This window comes from Schistocerca serialis, chromosome 1 (assembly GCF_023864345.2).
Source record: "Schistocerca serialis cubense isolate TAMUIC-IGC-003099 chromosome 1, iqSchSeri2.2, whole genome shotgun sequence".
In the NCBI taxonomy this organism is placed as follows: Eukaryota; Metazoa; Arthropoda; class Insecta; order Orthoptera; family Acrididae; genus Schistocerca; species Schistocerca serialis.
Window position 1 is genome coordinate 906412618 of NC_064638.1, and position 21432 is coordinate 906434049.

General features: G+C 44.7%; 1 protein-coding gene across 1 annotated transcript in view; it reads left to right on the forward strand.

Moving 5' to 3' along the window:
• Positions 1-342: 342 nt before the first annotated feature.
• The window catches only part of LOC126445231 (uncharacterized), a 167677-nt gene continuing 146587 nt past the window's right edge, over positions 343-21432 (forward strand). The window contains exon 1 of the mRNA XM_050090971.1: positions 343-474. The gene's annotated coding sequence lies outside the window, so the exon portion shown is untranslated. The remainder of the gene's footprint in view (positions 475-21432) is intronic.

Here is a 21432-nt window from a genome sequence, read left to right on the forward strand (position 1 = left end):
ACCCCATTTCATATTTCAGTTTGTCTACACTCTGCGAACACACATAACCTCAAAACTCATGCAACTTGTGTCGCCCAAGCTGGAACACGCCGAAAGTGTTTAGTTTCACCGATGAGTTGCACAAACGCGCGGCGCGCATGCGCAGTGGCCGGTAGCGCAGTTGCCTGCAACCTAGTGTCGTCGTGTAAACCAGGCTTTATGCTCCCTGCGCAACTGCGGTTTCGCAAGTGTCCAACAGCAGTCGCACGCGGAGCCGCAAGCAGACGCACAGCAGATGAGGCGAAGCAGCGCTGCGCACGCATCCGGTGCCCGCCGCCGCCGTCTCGGCGTGACGTCACGTAGCGCCCAACGTGGCCTGTGTACGGCGAGTTGCCAGATCAGTCGCAGCGGCGGGAGCTCTGGCCCAGCGTACAGCAGTCTGCCAGCTACACAGGAAACGCGCCGAGTGGCGGGGCGTGGCGTCGCTTCAGTGCCGTAAGTACACCAGCTGCGCTCCTCAGCACACTGTGTTCGTCCCTGGCTCAGAACGAATGCAGCGCAACGGACGCGACACTCTATACGACACAGCAAAGTCTTATCGTCTGAGCAGTGCTACGTTCTGCCCAGAACTAATCACGTTCGCCCTTTGGCGTATAAGTTGTCCTCGCACGTTACTTCAAGAGAATAAAAGGACCCCTAAAAATGAGGGGGGGGGGGGGGCTCTGAGCACTATGTGACTTAACATCTATGGTCATCAGTCCCCTAGAACTTAGAACTACTTAAACCTAACTAACCTAAGGACAGCACACAACACCCAGTCATCACGAGGCAGAGAAAATCCCTGACCCCGCCGGGAATCGAACCCTGGAACCCGGGTGTGGGAAGCGAGAACGCTACCGCACGACCACGAGCTGCGGACTCCTAAAAATGATACAGGATTCTAGTGTGTGTAGCAATCTACATCTTCAACCATACTCTACAAACAACTGTGAAGTGCAATTGACACTGGGTCGCGTTTATGTTTTCAGACCGACTATCCGCCTGTGGAAAGAGGCAAGAATGAGTGCGTAGGTGCCGCTGTGCTTGGGGTGATAAGTATTCGCAGTCCCTGCGGTAGCGAAACATAGGGGCTACGGTATATTCCTAGATTCCTGACTCAGAACTGTCCCTTGCATGTCCCTTGGATTTGGCGGGGGCAGTTGTCTATCCTCAAGCGTCAGCCACTTCTGATTTTTCAGTGTTTAGTGACATTCTCCCGCGGTTCAAACAAACCTGTGATAGTTTGTCCTGCCGTTCTTTGTATACGTTCAGTATCCCCTGTTAGTCCAACTGGTATCAGTTTGACACAAATGGCCAATTGTCAAGGATGGGTCCCACAAGTTCCTTGTGAGCAGACTCCTTTCTGTACTGATTGCAATTTCACACTGTTCCACCAATTAATCCAAATCTTCCACTTGCTTTACTTACGACTGAACCTACGTGATCATTCCATTTCATGCCCCCAGAAGGTGTTACGCCCAGCTATTTACACAGGATGTTCGGTGATTCCCATTACAGACTTCTAGGACATCTAGGGGAATGAGTACATAATATTTTGAATAGGAACCCATGTCCGGAAACGTATCGCTTCCGTTCTACGATGATTTCAATTCAAATGTTTAACTCATCCACTTCTGCTTGAGGAATTGAATTAAGGCCGCGCGGGCTAGCCGCGGTCTAGGGCGTCTTGTCAAGGTCCGCGCGGCTGCCCCCGTCAGAGTTCGAGTCCTCCCTCAGGCATGGATGTGTGTGTCGTCCTTAGCGTAAGTTAGCTTAAGTTAGATTAAACAGTGTGCAAGCTTAGGGACGATGACCTCAGCAGTTTGGTCCCATATGACCTTACGACAAATTTCCAATTTCCAGTTGCATTAGGCGTGACACACTATAATTATTTGGTAACAAGTTGAAAGTAAACACAACGAAACATCCATTTATCACTTAAGAACATTTCTTTGTGTTAACACTCAAACACTACGTGTTTACATTATTCCAAAACAGAAAAGACGCCAGCTTACTGTGCGTACAGAGCAGTACTGCTGCATTGCAATAGCGGCTCGGTGTGGCTACCACCAACGTCGTTAGAGACATTGTACCTACGAAGCTTGTTCTGGTACACTCTCTCCTCGTACCAACTGGCCTTCCTCTGTCACTGTAGCAGGCTGGTAAATTAAACTTCGCTTACGACCCCACAAGAAGTAGTCCATAGGAGCTAAATCCGACGTTCGCGGCGGTCACGCGGTTGTACCACCTTGGCCTATTCATCCTCCTCGTCTGTTGAGATGTCTGCGAGCCGCACGTAAGAAGTGAGGTGCTGAAATCACATCATGCTGAAACCACATTTCATGACAGACACTCAGTGGCACAGCTTCCTTCAAAGAACGGAACCAATACGTTTTGTAGGAAGATCAAGAACACAGGACCAGTTACACTGAGTGGAAGGAATTATGACCCAATTAGATGACCGTCCAGAATACCTGTCCACACGTTGATACCAAACCAGTGCTGACATCCCTGAACATTCGTTCCACGAGGGCTTTCGTCTGTCCAGACATGACTATTCCGCGAATTCAAAACACAGACCCGAGCGAACTTACATTCATATGTGAGCAGAACTTTACGTGGGAAGAGCGGTTTGTCGATGCTGCGGTACCTTAGGCAACGCGTTGCGAAAAATCAGCGAGACCCATAGCGTGCTGTGGCCGAGCCGTTCTAGGCGCTTCAGTCCGGAACCGCGTTGCTGCTACGGTCGCAGGTTCGAATCGCACCTCTAGATTTTCTCTTTCCCTCAGCAGACGAGGACGCGTTACACATCTGAATTGAAACTGTCGTACAACGGAAACGGTACGTTTCCGGGCATGGGTTCCTGTTCAAAATATAATGTACTCATTCCCCTCTACAAGTGCTAGATGTTTGTAACAGGAATTTCCGAACACTCTGTATAAGTTGGCTGAATCCAATTGTGACTCACTGATGTTATGGTCACATGTTGCTGTGTTTCTGAGGTTTTTAAAGTGAAATATTGTATATTTCTGAACGTTTAAAGTAGGTTCTCGACTTTATCACCACTCTGAAATTTTATCAAGTTCTCCCTGGATATTTGTACAGCTTCTGTCAGCGCCATTGTCGATAATAATATCTTCTGCAAAAGTCTGAGGTTCTATTAAAATGATCAGTGAGGTCACTAATATGAAACATGAACAACAAGGATCCTAAAACGCTTCCCTGTAGCACTGCTGACATCCACTTCTTTCGATGACTCTCCATCTAAGATAACATTCCGCATCCTTCCTATCGAGATATCCTCAATCTAGTCACAACTTTCGTTTCATACCGCATATGGCCATATTCTCGAGTTATGCCCATGAAAGGAACACTGTATGGGGCTCATTGCGGAAAACGCTTTTTGTTGTAAATTAATATCTTATTAATATCTACAAATTCCTGTAAGTGACAAAATGTTTTATCTATTATAACAGTGAAATACATGGGTAGTATATACATATACAAGGTGACCCAAAAGTCCGTTAACATTTGAAAATTCCTTACTTCAAGCAACCAATAATGTAGGTAGAGAGGTAAAATTTCACACACTTGCCTGAAATGACACGGAGTTTTATTGAAACCAAAAAAGTGCACAAAATGACAAACATGTGATACAAAACCAAGAATTAGCATAACAACTGATTTTCAGCAAAGATGATGTTCCTTATTACAAATGCTCAACACGTCGACCGTTATTTCTGAACAATACTTGTACTCGAGGGACGATGCTGTAGAGCATACCAGTAAGTACGGTGAGAAACCGCCGTCGGATGTTGTCTTTTAACATCCCCAAAGAGGTCGAACGATCGCGTAGGCATACGACTTGCGGTAGACCTGCGACTTCAGCTAACGGCACAATCAGTAATCACAAGGACTGAGGTCTAGGGACCTGAGAGGCCAGACATGACGGAGGTAGCGGCTCAGGACGCCATCTTCACCAAACGATGTGTGCAAGAGATCTTTCAAGTGTGTTGCAATATGGGGTGGAAGGTCATCCTGCGTAAAGGTCGTGCCTTCCGACAAGTATCAGCCAGGCTAGGGATGGTGTGATTCTGTAACATATCGGCTTACCTCGCACCTGTCACGCTGACAGCTTGAAAAGCAGTACTCCAGATTTTCTCAGGGATCCGATCACGACTGACGTGGTACATTGACACCACACCGTGACTTTCTCATGCAATGGGGTTTCCGCGACAGTTGTAGTATTTTCGGTGTTCCGAATTCTGAAATTCTGCAGTTATGGACGCTGACAGACTCTCGGAGTTTGAAATGGGCTTCGTCGGTGCACAACGCGTTAGACAACCAATCATCATCTTCCGCCATCTTTCGAAGCGCCCACACCGCGGATGCTCTCCACGTCACAAAATCGGAGGCTAACACTTCATGACGAGGCGAGATTTCGTACGGATAGCACTGGAGGGAAACATTAGTGATCTCCAAACAGTAGAGCGTGGAATGCCGGTGCGACGTGCGACTTCACTAGCGCTGACACCACAATGATGCAAAGATGAACCCGCTGAAGTCTCCATCCCTTCCTGAAATGTCCGTGCAGCAGCAGCACTTGTGTCCGGTCACCCACTACGAAGCCGATCGTCTAAACAACCAGTGGCTTCAAACTCATTTTCTTCATAGTGACATACTGACACGGTGACACTTTTCACGGGACCCTTACCCGTTCGAATACCCTTCGATAGGATCGTAAAGCTGCAGTAGCGTATTCGCCATTGCGGTAGCAAAGCTTCACTAACAATGCATTTTCTGGTAAAGTCAACATGCAGTGATTGCGCATGTGACGCATGTGACTCCCTCTCTCACTATAGCTCATTTTATACACAATTCTCATGCGGCGCTACTGACATGTTGCTGTTTGCCAGTCTTTGCACTCACTTTTGATTTCAATAAAAATCTCATGCCATTTAAGGCATGTGTGTTAATTTTTTATGTCCCTACCTACATTATTCCGTGAATTAATGCATTTTCAAAAGTTAACGGACTTCTCGGTCACCCTGTACTCTTTGGGAATAGTAATCTATAACCCACCTCAGTTTTTGTCTGTATTTCTAAATTCGTGGTAAATATTCGTAGCAGTGAATCAGGAGCACAAAATTTCTGCTGAAAAAGTTTGAAAAACTCTGGAGCAAGTTAGCAATTTCAGCTTTTGTTAGTAAACATACGCCCTCAGGAGGAATGTATTCCCCAAAGGATTGGTTGGCACCGTGCATGTTAATCCAAATTTGCAGCAATTTCAGACCCTACCTGTTGCGTCTTTACTAGTCGTTTCACCCAGTGGTCCACATGACACTGTGTTACCTAGTTACTTTAGTGGTGGCTGAAATTGTAGAAATAGTAGCAACATCATCTGCATGATAATCTCTTCCAAATTATGAATCGTCTGCGTGTTCTTCTGTAATTTCTTCCCAGCAGTTCATCACACGATAAGCAGAACCTCATCTGCCAGGGAGCTATGCCACCTCCATAGGGCTAAAAGAAGTAGTCTCTAATGTCAGTATGACCCCTCTAACTATAAAAGCAACCAAAAATGAGTAGATCGCACGCATATTACAGTCAAGTACGTGCTTAAACTGTTTTCGTCATGTTACATATTTTCTCTAACCATTATACATGTACAATGACTTTGCAAACGTCATGGGATAGTGAGTCACAGAGGGAGCAGGCGTGTTGTATGCGCACTACAAGCCTCCTGTGTCAGCTGCAGTAGCATAGGAGACGTTCTGAGAAGTGGCTGCGCAAGTGGTTTGTGCAGCATGCAACGCCGTCAGCCGGCCTAGGTGACCGAGCTGTTCTAGGCGCTCCAGTCCGGAGCCGCGTTGCTGCTACGGTCGCAGGTTCGAATCCTGCCTCGGGCATGGGTGTGTGTGATGTCCTTAAGTTAGTTAGGTTTAACTAGCTCTAAGTGCTAGGGGACTGATGACCTCAGATGTTAAGTCCCATAGTGCTCAGAGCCATTTCAACCATTCGCAACGTCGTCGTGAGTTGACGCCGTTCGAATGGGGTATGGTCAACGGTGCTCGGTGGATGGGAATTTCGATTTCGGCAGTGGTGCAGGAATTGGGATTCACACGTTCTGCCATGTTCAAGGTGTATCGTGAATGGCTGAATGAGGATGTCACAGTCCACAACAGAGGAACTACCAACCTTCCAGCCACCTTTGATGACCGTGACCGGCGACATCTGCAACGGATCGTCAATAGTGACAGAACGGCAGCAGTGCAACAAATCACGGTTCAATTCAACATCGGACTTGCTAGGCACCTCTCCCAGCGGACACTCCGTAGGGTGCCACTGTTAACCCAACATCATCGGGCACATCGTTTGCATGTATCGCCACTCATTAGGGTGGACACTGGAACTAAGGCGTAACGTGATATGGCCGGACGAATCACGATTTCAACTGCACCATGCCGATCGGAGGCACCGTGTGTGGCGCAGACCACATGAATCAATGGACCCTGCCCCTGCTAAGAAGGTGTGGTCCAAGGTGGTGGTGTCTCTGTTATGGTCTGGGGGTGCATGTTCGTGGTATGAAATGGGCTCCCTAGTTGTTCTGGAAAGGACTTTGAACGGTTCGCGGTATGTTGAGTTACTCGGGTACCACCTCCAACCATTTTTGGCCTTCCAACACCCAACGGTTCTATGGTGTTTGAAGACAACGCGCCGCCACATCGCTCTCATGTCGCCCGGGGAGGGTTCCAGGGGGAGTCCAAAGACAGAGATGGGCACCCCAAGACCAGATTTGAAGCCCATCTAGCACATCGGCGATGTCATGGAACGCGGGTTCCGTGCCGTGGAATCTGCACCCACGAACAGACCAGAATCGGCTGCTGCTCTGCAATCGATTTGGTATCAGCTGCTTCTAGAGGATTACCATGGACTTGTCAGGGACTTGTACACTCACTTCCACGGCATCTCACTGCAGTCTGCACAATATTAAGTGGCCTACCCCATGACATTTGCGAGATCAGTGAATACCGTCAACAGAAGTACCCACGACATTTGTCAAGTCAGCGTACACTCTCAACGGAAATTATTTATATCATCACACCGGATAATATTTTCGTGATAATCTGTGCAACAATATTATCTGAAATGTTCATTCTTCATTATAACAAGCATTCCACAGCATATAATCAGTAACACTTTACAAAGTAGGAAACGCTTAATTTCCATGTTAGAGCTCATTTTACTTTCGTTCACCTACGCTCAATGGAGCACGTTATCATGATTTCATACGAGATACTCTACCTGTGCTGCTAGAACATGTGCCTTTACAAGTACGACACAACATGTGGTTCATGCAGGATGGAGCTCCTGCACATTTCAGTCGAAGTGTTCGTACGTTTCTCAACAACAGATTCGGTGACCGATGGATTGGTAGAGGCGGACCAATTCCATGGCCTCCACGCTCTCCTGACCTCAACCCTCTTGACTTTCATTTATGGGGGCATTTGAAAGCTCTTGTCTACGCAACCCCGGTACCAAATGTAGAGACTCTTCGTGCTCGTATTGTGGACGGCTGTGATACAATACGCCATTCTCCAGGACTGCATCAGCGCATCAGGGATTCCATGCGACGGAGGGTGGATGCATGTATCCTCGCTAACGGAGGACATTTTGAACATTTCCTGTAACAAAGTGTTTGAAGTCACGCTGGTACGTTCTGTTGCTGTGTGTTTCCATTCCATGATTAATGTGATTTGAACAGAAGTAATAAAATGAGCTCTAACATGGAAAGTAAACGTTTCCGGACACATGTCCACATAACATATTTTCTTTCTTTGTGTGTGAGGAATGTTTCCTGAAAGTTTGGCCGTACCTTTTTGTAACACCCTCTATGTAAATGACCTAGTAGAAAATGCTGTTGGATACAAAGAAGCCTCGATGCTAGAAAACAGTATCGGAATGCAGGAAGACGTGCAGAGAATCGACGCTTGTTGCAGAGAGTGGACATTGACCCACAGCAAAGAAATGTAACGTATTTCGAATACATAGACAGAGGAACCCTTTAGTATATTATTACAAAATTGCAGAACAATCACTGGAAGCATTTACTTCCATAAAATATCTAAGAGTATGCGTGGAGAGCGGTTTGAAATGGAACGACCGCATAAAATTAATCGAGAGTAAAGCAGATGCCAGACTGAGATTCACTGGAAGAATCCTCGGGAACTGTAGTCCATCAAGAAAGGGCTTAACTTAAAAAACACTCGTTCGAATAGCAGTTGGTTATTGTTCGACGGTGTGGTTTCCATAGCACATAAGACTGAGATGAAATACAGAATATCCAGAGAAGAGCAGCATGTTTCGTTACAGGTTCATTTAGTAAGCGCGAAAGCGTCACGGAGATGCTTAGCCGACTCCAGTGGCAGAGGCAGCAAGAGAGGCGTCTTGCATCACGTTATGATTTACTGTCAAAATTCCGAGAGTGTATTTTCCCAGAAGAGTCAACCAGTATATTGCTTCCTCCAACCTATACTTCGGGAAAGACCATGAAGATAAAACTGGAGAGTTTCGAACCCACACGGTGGCTTGCCGGCAATCTTTCTTCCCACGAACCCTACGCGACTGGAACAGGAAAAGGGGGGTAGTGGCTTGCGGAGTATACTGTAGATGTAGATGTGCTGTCTGGTGATGAGCGATAACGTGTGACCTACGTAGCTTTAGCAGAACTCTGATTCATAGCAGTCGCCGACGACGACGGCTACCTTGGGGCCTCATTGGTGGTGATTGCGTGGCGCAAGAGAAACGAGGAAGCACTTGACAGTGCTCCAGTACGTGCTTTACAGAAGGAAACCGTATGCTACTAACACTACCGTTTCGGTCGTGGTTGTATGTCTCCACGTACAAGATTATTCCGCAAGCCACGGTACACTGCTGGAGGGTACTTCATACAAATATCAAAGAATTTCTGTCCAATTCCATTCCCGTATTTAGCGAGTGTGTTCCTATTTGCGGACGATGCACCAAAAATACAAGAAAGCGATGATGGCCTCCAGCTAGCAGTTTCATCCACTTAACCCAGTATGTACTGAAAACAATCTTAAAATTTCATTACGAAAAACGAAAGTTATACCATTCCCTTGTAAACATTTAGTATGGTCTAAAACATGTATTAATAACGAAAGAATAAAACCGATGTCACTGGGATGTGTCACTTGTATTAATTATGATAGTGGTGTTGATAAGAAGCTGCGTACACTTCAAACTATCTGTGGAACTATAAATAGAGCACTTAACTGCAAAACACAAAAATATACTAAATTTAAATTTTTTAAAAGTATGGCGGCACCATAACTGTTCTTTGGGAGCGAGAGTTGGATAAATGAAATAAATACTGTCAACGCATCACAGGCTGTAGGGCCATAGACTGGTATGACGTAGACTGAAGACAGCTGTGCGGCCTCAGTGTCAACTGAACATTTGACAAGAGTAGTTCAGTCGGGACTATGTTTATATATAAGTGGTTTTAATATTCAACTTATGTATACTGGTATGTATATTGTGACAGTCTCACAAATGGTTCAAATGGCTCTGAGCACTATGGGACTTAACATCTTAGGGCATCAGTCCCCTAGAACTTACAACTACTTAAACCAAACTAACCTAAGGACATCACACACATCCATGCCCGAGGCAGGATTCGAATCTGCGACCGTAGCAGTCCCGCGGTTCCGGACTGCAGTGCCTAGAACCGCACGGCCACCGCGGCCGGCGTGACAGTCTCACATTTAAAGCTTATACAGCTGTATATTTAATAAGGCAAACATGTTGCCTTATTGTAACTGCTTCATTATATGTCCTTAAGCACTAAAGACGGCCATGAAGTGATCGAAACCTGGTATGCAATAAGAATTATTTGCGACTGATTGCTGTACCCTTTACTGCTTGAAACATGCCAGGAAAATACAAGTAACAAAGGTGAGATTGTTGAAGACAGCGAAGGGCTGCGCTGGAAGAGATTTGATATAATATGAAAACATTCGAAATGAGTTGAATGTACATGCTATTAATGAGGAAAGAACTGAATGCAGAAGAGGTGGAAACAATATACGAATAGAACGAGAAAGCGAAGACACCTACGAAAATCCTTAAATACAATGCGAAAATGGGAGACATAGGCCGTCCAGGGAAACGATGTATACGATCTTTGTGATGGCGGATCAGGCAGATGCCTAATCCTTGTATACAAGACTAATACGACATCGATGTCGACAGATTAAACGCCCTACTCCTATTATCGAGATACTTACGCGAGATATATGACGGTGACAGTTGCATGATCGTACGCTCTTCTTCGAATACAGGCTCTCTGAGAACACACGGATGTTTCACGAGAGCTGGGCCGCCTTTCTTCCAAGTTTCCCGTTTACGTTCCCCAATCAAATCTGTTCTACTATGCTATACTGATGATAGCAGCTCGCCTCAGGGTTTCTTCGATGTCTATTCTTAATGCCGATCTGAGAACCCCAAAAGATGGTGTAATGCTATGGAACTGGTCACACTACCGTCTTGTAAGCGATTTCCTTTATAGATACAATGTATCCTTCGCGAACCTTTCCAACAAAGGTAAGTATTCCAGGCGCCTTCCCTGATACTGCTTTTACACCGACCAGTTACATTAATGTGACCCCTTTTGAAGACCTGAATAACCACATTTTTACAGCGCGATTCGCTGCAAAACGTGCAGGAAGAGAATCGATGCGGTTCTGAAAGGTACCGACAGGGACTGGAGCCATGCCGACTGAAGTACCGTGGGAAGCTGCGCTACGTTTCTCGGTCGAGGATCCACGGCGCATGTAGCCCATCGAGGTGAGTAGTGGGGCAACCTATGCGTCAATACACGCGGCATTGTTGCCAAATTTATTCAAGATGGCGGCAATGTCGTAATCCAAGATGGCGGCATGTAGACTTGGCAACAGCACATGACGAAATCCAAGATGGCGGCTTTTGGCGGGAAATTAGGCCAATTGTGCTATGTCCACCTAACCTAACCTCCAGAAGAATGGCGGGAATTTTGAATTTTGGCGGAAAAATAGCCCAATTGTGCGATGTCCACTAACCTAACCCTCCAGATGAAAAAATGGCGGGAAGTTTGAATTCCAACAGGATTTATTATTATTGACCTGCCTCCACTAGAAAATTCCCTCCAAATTCAAATTCCAACACGATAATGGCTGCAAAACCTTGCTTTTGTTTATTATTATTCATTATTATCCATTATCATCTATCAACATTCATTCTCATTCATCGTCATTTATTATCATTCATTATCATTTATTATCATTCATTATCATTTATTATTATTATGATTATTTATTATTATTGGCCTACCTCAACTAGAAAATTGCGTCAAATTCAAATTCCGACACGATATTGTCTCGAAAACTGTACTTCTATTTACTATTATCATTTATTATTTATTCAAGATGTCCGATTTTCTCGCCGAGAAAGCCATTTTCCTTACATCCATATCAAAAATCCGTCACAAGTTCAAATCCCAACACCATAATTGATCACACATACGAACTTTCTCCGTCACTTATTTTCTTCACTGGTAGCCTATCATAATCGCGCCAAATAATAAACTGCACTTACAGTAACGTAAGTCACGTTCTTTGATTTTGCAGGGGGGAAGGGACTGAAGACTTTATTTCAAGCAGTACAGTCATCACTTGTTCTCCAACACAGTCAGCACACACATCTTTGATATCACAGTGCAGTCGCCACGAATTAGTTCAAATCCTCGCCACCCCCTGGCCAGCGCGCGGAGACACTGCCTACGCCTGTCACGTGAGGCGGCTGGCCACTAGCGCTGGACTGCCGGTACGCTGGGGGTGAGCCCAGCGATCGATCCCACGTCGTAAACATGTTTTCGCTGGGCACGCTGGAACTTGCCGAGTTTGACGTCACAGCGGTCCCTTGTCCATTCACCACGTGTATTCGTCGCCTCCACACGCTTCCCGCCAAAATTGTTTGCCTCTGATCTGAATCACACAACAGTCTGCCGTTCCCTGCCACACTTTTGACGCCAAAGTTGTTTTCCTGGGCACGTTCAAACCTGTCGATGCCGACCGCTCACCGTCCAACACGTGTCCTTGTGTGAGCGAGAACGCAGTGCTACACTTTTGGCGGCAAAGTTTGCTCGGCAATGGAATCCGCCATGACTATATAACAGCACCTTTGGTCCGCATAGAACACTCGCTAATTGGCTCTCTCTCGCTCGCGCGTAATAACTGTACAATCGCTGTGCCGCCGCCCCGCTTACGTCACACACCCTCCATACACGCAACGGACATAGTCTTCTGTAAATACCTAAGTACTTCATTCCATTTCGATTTTAATCATTTTAAATATTTCAATTTACAATTTCATATACGTATGCAAAGGTGTTCAACTACCTAATTTCAACTACTTTTCGATCCCAGACAGCCACATCTTCCTAGGAACCAGCGCCGAGTTTGAATTCTGGCAGTAAAGAAATGTCACTTCTGCTTTCTCTACGAACCTAACAAAATTGTTGGAAAGAAAGGGCACTTGCACTAACCACAACCGCCCGACCGCCACTTGCTCCTAGGAACCAGCGCTAAGTTTGAAATGTGCTAGTAAACAAACCTCACTTGCGCTCCCGCCACCAACCTAAGAAAATTGTTGCAAACGAAGCTCATCACCACTAAACTAAGCCACCAGCACTCAACCTCTTCCTACACGTTTTGGCTAAAAGGACTCACCCTCCACTAGGCCCGTGGATGGAGGAACAAATTTACTTTATTTAGGAATGGTATGTACCACACTGACATGTTCCACACCATACAGACCTGCAAAACACTCCTACATAACTCATTTATAGTGCTCTAGACACACACATGCTAATTGTAAACAGTTAAAAATAACTCATAGCACACCCTACAGACATGCGAACCACTCGTAAATAACGCAAAACATTTACGTCCAAATAGCCAGACAAGTGCTAATTTTCCGCAATAATTTCAGTGCATAGGCTGATGGAAGGAGGAACGAGTGTACTTTACTTATTTGCGACATGTCTTTTTGAAACTTTTGCTTCTCATAGGTTTCGATATGTAAGGCTGACCTAAGGCAAGTTCTGAACTCCCGTAGTGCACTACACTTGGCAACACAACCACACCCATCAAGGTATTCATTCCAATCTGCAAACAGTTTTAATTATCTACCTGTAAACTACGTAGAGGTTCTTAACACAGACTCCAACAAAGACAATATTAGTATTAGGCAGAAATGTTATGTTAAAGCGGGAGAAACGTATTTTTCTCAATCTAGAACCCTGTTCTCCACAAAAAAATGGTTCAAATGGCTCTGAGCACTATGGGACTTAACATCTGAGGTCATCAGTCCCCTAGAACTTAGAACTACTTAAACCTAACTAACCTAAGGACATCACACACATCCATGCCCGAGGCAGGATTCGAACCTGCGACCGTAGCGGTCGCGCGGTTCCAGAATGTAGCGCCTAGAACCCCTCGGCCACACTGGCCGGCTGTTCTCCACAATATCGTACGATATAGATATCGCCGAATTGGGGCTGGTTATACCCCAAGTCTTAAGAAAAAGAGTAAATGTATCACATAGACTTAAACCATTCCCCATTAAAGAAATTACTCTTTTAAGTGCAGTTAATGTTTTATGTGCACTAAAAAGGAAACAGGAAATCGATGACATCGAACTAAAGAAAAGAAAACTAGAGTATACAGAGAAGACAGCTGCCATAAAGGAAGAACATAAGCTGCAAATGGAAAAGGAGGAGGCTATTGCGGATGTGCAGGTCAGGTAAACACAGTGTATGTAGAAATCTCTCTACGAAGGGGGAGTACAAAATACTGGCATTTACAGTAAACAACCATGGAAACTGGTCACGTGTTCGAGTACTGGCCGAAATTAGTGGAGTCGAGAACGTTTACTATATATCAAGGGATAGACGAAAAATGTGTTTATTAAGCTCTGTTCCCATTTGGATCGGCTTAAAAAGGGTGGTTATATTATATCTAAGTGTGGCGAACTAGATGTTGTCCACCTAGCAACAGAACAGCCATTTGCCGAGTTTAAAACTGATTGAATAACTACATTTAATGAACACTTGTTTGCAAAAGTTGTAAACTTAATGTTCTACACAGAAATCCCGCAAGATTGTGGAGCAGAAGAGTTGCCGACATACTAACAGGAAGACGTGGAACGCTTTAACTGTAGCGTCATGGAGGAGATACGAGGAAAAATTAAAATCCCCGAATGCTCTCGCCTAGAAGAGCTGCAGGAAGAAACAGAGCTAATAGTTAAAGCCACAAAACAAGTATTTTAGAGGAAGAAAATTAGATATGTATTGGAATTCGAGAATATGACTTCTCTGTATTTGTCAAATTACGGTTGGAGGAAGAAACAGATGATTCAGATGTAGATTTAAGTTATAAGTTAAAAATAAAATTGCACATTATTAAAACTATACCTAAGAAAAGTAAAGAAAGAGTTTTTTCTGTGTGTAGATGAATATGAAAAGGTAATAAATATTTTATACGAGAATTTAGACCTCTCTTATTTGCTAAGCTAGAGAAAATCGTAAGATATTTCCCATATACAACGATCTATGAGCCTGTATTTCGGATGTGGAACTGAGCCGTTGGATGATCTTGAAAAGTAGTTGAAACTAGGTAGTTGAAACCGTAGCGAACCCTTTCTCGTACCTATATGAGTTATTTTGGGAGCGGATCTGCAGGGCCTGCTATGTGTTATTAGGATAGTTTACCAGTACTGAGCGTGTACACATCTGTGTGAAGAATTATTTAGTAGAGATGAATACACTAAGCAGACTCAGAAGGATGTAGGTTGCAGTAGGTACTGGGAGATAAATATGCTTGCACAGGATAAAGGAGCATGGAGAGCTGCATCAAACCAGTCTCAGGACTGAAGACCACAACAACAACAACATGCCACTTACTCTACAGAACTGTGTATACTGTGTTTTCTCAAAATTTATTGATGGTCCATTTGCATAAAATCACTTAACAATTTTCTGAAAGACATTTACAGTTTTCTCAATTAATTCTTGTTTGTTGGGTGTGATTACTATACCTGTACAACCAGCAATAAGAACCAGCTTTGTGTCTTCATGAATACAGAGTGACAAGTTATTAATATATATTAAGAACAATAAGGACCAAAAACTGGACCCTGTCTGCAGCGTTCGTGATACCTCGCCAGTTATAGGACTGTTGATTTTTGAAGACTATCTGTGCTCCTAATTTCAACCTTGTGCATTCTTCCAGTTACGTATGAATTAAACCATCTGTGACCTGTCACACTCATGCCACAATACTTAAGCTTATCTAGAAGAATTTCATGATTCACACAGTCAAAAGCCTTTCAAAGATCACAAAAAATCGCAATGGGTGATGTTCGCTTATTCAGAGCACCTAAATTCGATCAGTGAAAGCATATATAGCATTTTCGGTTGAAAAGCCTTTCTGAAAACCAAACCGACATTTTGTGTGTTTATGTGTAGCAGTGCATAGAAGTAATCTGCGTCCGCCAACAAAGATTTCTGAGGAACTCTGTGGCGCAACATGTTGCGTAATGTGTGCCGCGCGTCGCACGCGCTACCTAGCATGTTCCAAAACGCCACACATAAAAACAGCATTTTCCGGGGCTACTACTTGGGTTCTATTGGTCATACAAAGGTAGGCCCAAGTGTTTTGGATACCCATTGGGCTAGGGACCATTTGCGCACACAACCAAGGGTCGTCTTACTGTAGCTATCCTACTCTACAGGGTCAAAGTTTGAATACTACAAACTTCCTCCAAATAAGGCGAATGGAGCAAATCGGTTGGTTCTTTTTGCATTATATGTGGTCTATAGTGCACCTTAAAGTGCTTATAGAGAAACCATTTTGTTCATGGGCAGTTCCTGAGGAAACCAGGAAATACGGTTTCTGACCAAAATCGAGCCGCGGTTTTTCAAGACCGCTACGCACAGAAAATGGCTGTAATTTTTACAATATATTCCTCAGATCCCGATCCCGAAAAACACTGAAATTTTTTTAAATATCTTTGTCTGTTTCCGAGGTGCAGAGATTCAAAGTTAGCTGTAAAATGCGTACGTAATATCCGGTATGAGGGGAAAACGTAATTTGTAAAGTGACGTAGCACAGAGAAATGTGCTGTAAAGTGTCTCCGTTATTATCAGAAGGGTTCTTTGAACCCCATTTGTTGTAGTTTTGAAGCACATGCAAAATTTTTGTGCAAGCAAAATCCGGTTTAAAGCGTAAAATTTTACTGATCCATAAAGTTCTTTTCATATGACTGACATGCCCTGCTGTAGCCGGGAACTAGCGAAAAAATGCTGGTATCAGAGAACAAGAAAATCTAATATGTTCCTGCATTAAAGTAGCCTCACTTACAAAGGGGGAGGAGGTACCAGTTGCTTCATTCTACCTTCCTCAACATCTTTAAAAATTTTACCAAAAATTTTTGCATGCGAACATTTTTGCACTTCTTTATGCTGAGAGAGAAGGACACAGTGATAGTGGGAAAGAGACGGATAAGTAAGAAATAGCAGTGTGAGTGAAAGAGAGACACTGTGGCACTATAACATAGTTGACAGTAACAGAATATTGCTAGGAAAAGAGTGAAGGAGACAGTGCAAGCGGTAGGGGAATAAAGAGGAGAAAGTGGATGTGAGTGAGCCAGTGATAATGAAAGAGTCTGTGACAATGAGCACGAGGAAGAGAGAGATAGTGACAGTGAGAAGGTACAGTAGCAGTAGGAAGGAAAGAATGACACACTAATAGTAAGAAAAGCAGTGAGAAGAGATTGTAGTAGTAGAAGAGAATGAAGGAGACTGTGGCTGTGACACAGGAGAAAATAACAGACACAAGGAGATAACGACAGTGAGTTCGGCTGAATGACAGAGTGAGAAAGGGCAGCTGGGAGTGGAGGGGTATGTGCGACTTACAGCGATGGACTAGAGGGTGTGAGCGAGTTACAGTTAAGCGAGCTTGTGTGAGTTTGAGGTAAACTGCAGGTTAAGAAAAGCGCGAACATGTTCGCATGCCGAAATTTTTAGGAAAAAATGTTAAAGGTGCTGAGGAAAATAGAATGGGGCAGCAGGTACCGCACCTTTTCAATCAGTATTTTAAAACAGGACCATACTGCCCTTTTTTGTGCTCCAATAGGAGCTTTTTTCTGCTCGTAAATCGTGATGACTGGGTGTTGTGGGACTGCTGACCTCAGAAGTTAAGTCCCATAGTGCTCAGAGCCATTTGGACCATTTGAACAGTTGTCTCCAGTAATGAGTTCCGCTTCGCAATGGGCCCCGATGACCAGCCTGGAGACGCCACGTGGTTCAAATGGCTCTGAGCACTATGGGACTTAACATCTGAGGTCATCAGTCCCCTAGAATTTAGAACTACTTAAACCTAATTAACCTAAGGACATCACACACATCCATGCCCGAGGCAGGATTCGAACCTGCGACCGTAGCGGCCGCGCGGTTCCAGACTGTAGCGCCTAGAACCGCTAGGCGACGCCACGTGCACCGGTAGGATACCACCCAGACTGTCACGCACTATAGGGGCTACGGCCTGGCAGGGACGATGGTTTGAGATGCCATTTCATTTTATAGCAGGACCAGTTCGGTTGATCTGAGGCACCTTTACAGCGGAGTGGTACATCGGCCGGTTTTGTTGTGCTTCATGGCAATCCATTCTGGGCTTACATTTCAATAAGATAATACACGCCCACACGTGGCGAAGGTTTCTACTGCATTCCTTCGTGCTTTTCAAATCCTGCCATGTCCAGTAAGGTCGCCAGATCTGTTCCCAGTTAAGAACGCATCAAGGGCAGCGCACTCCAACCAGCGCGGGATTTTTACGATCTAACGCTTCATTTGGACAGAAATTGGCACTGTATCCTTCCGAGCAGTTCCAGTAAGTCTATCAATCAATGTCAAGCCGAATAATTGCTTGTGTAAGGGCCAGAAATGCACTAACGCGTTATTGACTTGCTAAATTGGCAAAGCTCATTCTCTTGAATAAATCATCCTATTTTTCTGAAATTGTAATCATTTGTTTGTACATGTACATCATATCTACTGATTTCCTTCCCATTCGGATAATTCTTTCGTGGTGCGACGTTTTCTTTTCGTTTTTGTCTTACAGAGTAATTTCATGACTAACAGATTGAAGTGGGGCTGGGGGGGGGGGGGGGGGAGAGAGCAGGAGGAAGGGGTGTGGAAAGTTTTCTCGCGTGCAGCCAGTAACGCTTTACAAAATTGTGCATGAACATAAGAAACAGGCAACAAACACTGTAACTCGACTGGGCTCTGAGACCCGGTTTCGTAAACCGATTTTCCACATCCGGTTGTGGTTGATCATCTAAACACACCAATAGCTCGATTTGCTCTTGCAAAATCGATATTCCGTCTCTATTAAAGCCTCAATTTAGTTTAAATGTACATGGCTTCTCACTTTCCCACTTGGTTATAAAAATTTCTGATAATCTACACGGAATTCCTTTTTGTACAGCAAAGGAGAATGAGAAATTTTAGACTGAGCTAGAGGTCATCCGCGTTTATTTTAATTGAAGAGAAACGGTTATTGTGCTGATCACATTGGAAAACAGAATAAATGACGTTCAGAGGGTATTCGTTAAAAACACTGACAATCTGAAAACCAAAATTGGACTGATCTGGCAAAATCGGTAAGTATATCAGTTTGTCAACGAAAACCTGTAAAGTAACTCTTTTTCGCATATATACTTTTCAGGCGAATCTCATTAACAAGCAGTGTGTATTTCATACTCAATAAAGTGCACGTAATTTCTTGCAGAACACAAATGGAATATAATTTAAACAAAATGTTTTAAATTAGGTAGGTAAAGACGAAGCAGAAGTTAAAATCGGTTTTATTTCGTTTTTGATTCCAGAATCGATGAAAAGAAATAGAGACGATCTGTGACAGATGAGAGTATTGCCATCTGTTGGGTTTGAAGGCGATTCAATAGTGACGACATAAGCTGTCGACGAGACTGACATCTACGAGCAAGAGAGAAAATCTAAGCAGTGCGAGCGAGTTTTTTACAATTAGTGGCACTGAAGTAGCTATAAAAAACAATAATGATTCTTTGATATGGCCCTGTGTTGGTTTCCTTTTCTCAAGAATGTTCTGGTGTTTCCTGGACGGAGAAATCATATGTGCTGCCTTCTGTGAGCTTATAGACACGGAAATGGTTTTGTTGTAAAGTTTGAAGAAGGAAAGACCACTGAGCACTGAAAAACTTACGAGAACATGAGAGTAACGAATGTTTAAGCCCGCCCGGCTAGCCATGCGGTCTAACGCACAGCTTCCCGAGCGGGAAGGCGTGTCGAGATCCGGTATGCCGGCCGGCCTGTGGATGGTGTTTAAGGAGGTTCAAATCGCTCTGAGTACTATGGGACTCAACTGCTGTGGTCACCAGTCCCCTAGAACTTAGAACTACTTAAACCTAACTAACCTAAGGACATCACACACATCCATGCCCGAGGCAGGATTCGAACCTGCGACCGTAGCAGTCGCACGGTTCCGGACTGCGCGCCTAGAACCGCGAGACCACCGCGGCCGGCGTTTAAGGAGGTTTTCCATTTGCCTCGGCGAACGCGAGCTGGTTCCCCTTATTCCGCCTCAGTTACACTATGTCGGCGGTTGCTGCGCAAACACCGTCTCCACTTACGCGTACACCATAATAACCCTACCATGCAAACATTGGGGTTACACTCGTCTGGAATGAAACGTTCCCGGGGGGTTTCTCTGGCGGCCGAACCGCACAATAACCTTAGGTTCGGTGTCGGGCGGCGGTGGGGTGAGTGGTCTGCTGTAGCTTGTTGTGGTGTCGTGTACCACCGAGGGCTACGGCGGGGACGAAGCCTCTCCGTCGTTTCTAGGTCCCCAGTTCAATACATACATGCACACACACATACAACGAATGTTTGCTAATTGATTGGAATGATAAAATAGAATGTCTTGGCTCAATATTCTGGCGGTCGAAATTGAATGTACAGCACTCAAAATACATCGTTCGCATCAGGGACGAAGTCCGAAGCGCGCGGTAATTCTGTGCACTAGTAAACCGGTTACCGGCATTTGGTTTTCGTCTTCCGGAAGCTGTGTTGGGTGTAAATGTATCAACAGCGGGCACGAAGCGCTCAAGAAAGGACTACGATTGGTTTTGCGATTGGCCTCTACCACTTACTGAAACGCTAACGCTCTTCTAATCGAAGTTACAACGCAATGAATTATATGTAAGTCTGTAAGCTTGCGTTTCCGTTGTCAGTGAAGTTAAAATCGTCTGGATTGTTTGGCTCCTTCATATTTCTTCAAACAATCAACGTTTTGACCCCTCCGCTGCGATCTTCTTCAGCAGCTTGTAGTGTCCACTGTAGATTGAGCACTGTCAGGGACCAGCATCACCTTCCCTTATAAAGGGGAGTTTTCCCGTGCTTGTGCTGGAGAAGTGGGATTATTGGGTAAAAATCGTGGGCTACCATTGATAGGCAGTCGTCATTTGATAGTAAGAGAAGTTTTCCTTCACCGATGCCGAAGGATGGGGGAGGGGGGATTATTAGCTAAAACTACTGTGGGTACCATTCGTGGGCCAAAGACATTGGTCACAAAGGGATTTTTCCTTCAGTTATGCTGGAGAAGATCATTGGTTAAAATTCGTCCTGCTGCTATTGGTGTGCCCATATCTTTGGCTAGAACCGAAACGGGCAGAATATGAGAGGAGAATGTTTATGCAAAATGTTACTGTCCGCAGAGGTAGCTTCCAGGTCGTTGTTTGTATTGCTCACATGTCGCGGACGCGTATTTACTTCCTTGACGGCGGCGTCCACGATGCTGGAAGCCTGTAGCCGTCCTCTGGATTGAAGTTAAATGCGTTCTTTCAAATTTCAACGGATTCTCTGACTTTTCTTCTATAAATGTTGGTTTCCTTAGCCAGCACATGTACGTTATTGAAATCGATGTCACAGCAACAGTTCTCGCCATGTTCTGTTACCACTGATTTCATACTTCGTTTCAGCCGCGTGTGGCGTTCGTGTTCCATAGCACATTCGGTAACTGTCCTTCCTGCTTCGCCTATACACACTTCCGCCTCAGCCACACGTCATTTCGTAGACGCTCGCAGTGTGGAGGCAATCAGGTGCATCAGCTTCCCGACGGAAAAAGTCTTTTACTTTTTTTATTGAAGAAAGTGGTCTGAATACCACTTTTCCTTAGAATTCTGCTCATGTGGTCAGTGACCCCAGAAACACACGGTAACTCAACAGAGTGAGAAGGCGATCCCTCGTCCTTCCTATTA